The following is a 1,699-nucleotide window of genomic DNA, read 5'->3' as shown; positions in this document are numbered from 1 at the left end:
TAGAAGAATGAGGGGAGATCAAATTGAGGTATTCAAGATGATGAAAGGTATAGATAAAATAGATGTGGAGTGGATGCTTCCTCTTGTGGGGTATTCTAGGATGAAAGGTCATAGTCTTCGGATTAGGGTAGCAAACCTAAAACAGACTTGGGAGAAACTATTTCTCCCAAAAGGTTATGAATCTGTGGAATTTGCTACCCCAAAGTGAGGTGGATGCTGGGACAGTGAGTAAATTTAAGGAGGAGTTAGACAGATTTTTAATTGGTAATGGGTTGAAGGGTTATGGGGAGAAGGCAGGAAAATGAAGGTGAGGAGCATATCAGCCATGATCGAATGGTGGAGCAGACTCAATGGGCCAAACGGCCTAATTCTTCCCTATTTCTTACAAACTTATGAACTTATGAAAATAAGATCAAACTGAAAGCACCACACTACTCTTTTCTATCTCTTAACAAGATGGAAAAGCCGCAGGCTCAGATCGTCTGCCTTACCCATGTGACTGGAAGAATAAACAGAAGGCAAAAATTATTTATAACCACGACAAAATAAGTAAGCAATTAAGTAATCCTTACCAACAACAAAAACAGAAGTTGCTGGAAAAGCTCAGCAGGTCTGGCAGCATCTGTGAAGAAACAATCAGAGTTAACGTTTTGGGTCCAGTGACCTTTCCTCAGAACTCGGTGGACAAGAAGAAAGATTGGAACTGAAATTCCATTGGAAAGAGGTGCAGGACTTCTTCAAGGTGGGCATGCCTAGAAGAGATGTAGCGGTGAGTTAAATACTAAATGAAAACAGAAAGAACTGCAGATGCTGTAAATCAGAAACAAATACAGAAGTTGCTGGAAAAGCTCAGCAGGTCTGGCAGCATCTGTGAAGAAAAATCAGAGTTAACATTTTGGATTTGGTGACCTTTCCTTAGAACAGACCCAAAAAGTAATCCTTAAAGCTGTCATCTCGCATTTATATTCATTATAAATCTTTATTGTTTTCCAATTGATTATAAATTCCAACAATTTTTGCAAAAGTATAACCCACTTTATTGAAATTAGTTGCTAGGTAGTATAAAATTCGAGTATTACTAAATAAAAGAAACATGCTCTCAGAGCTTTTCCTCTAGCACTCATCAAGATGAAACTGAAAGAATGTAAAATCTCCAAGGCAACAATGGTTTATACAGTTTGGGAATAGGGTGTTGAATGATTGGAATGTGGACTCTAATTGGTAGAGGTACTGCAATAAAAGATGCACCCAAAGAATATTTAACTGCCAACTTTTAAAGTCGAGCCAGGAAAGTCAACTTTGATTGGTCAAGACATTGTCCTGGAGAATACACCAGAGCATAGCTGTCCTCCAAGTTTTTCTTTACACAGTAGGTGTAAGACCTGTGCATTGAATTGAATAAAATTAATTTTTGTAACTTTTACTTTGTGGAAATATATTTGAACATGGTGTTTTTATAGGGAGATCATAAGATTGACATTAGTTTAAGTACAACTGGTTGTCATAATTATATATTTATGTATATATACTGGTACAAGTTACCTTTGTGATAGAGTGATCAAAGCAACATAATAACTAGAAAGAGTATCAGAGATAGTAGGAACTGCAGATGCTGGAGAATCTGAGACAACAAGGTGCAGAGCTGGATGAACACAGCAGGCCAAGCAGCCTTCCTGCTCCTATGATGCTGCTTGGCCTG

This window comes from Rhincodon typus, chromosome 6 (assembly GCF_021869965.1).
Source record: "Rhincodon typus isolate 14 chromosome 6, sRhiTyp1.1, whole genome shotgun sequence".
Taxonomy (NCBI): domain Eukaryota; kingdom Metazoa; phylum Chordata; class Chondrichthyes; order Orectolobiformes; family Rhincodontidae; genus Rhincodon; species Rhincodon typus.
This window is presented reverse-complemented; position numbering follows the sequence as displayed.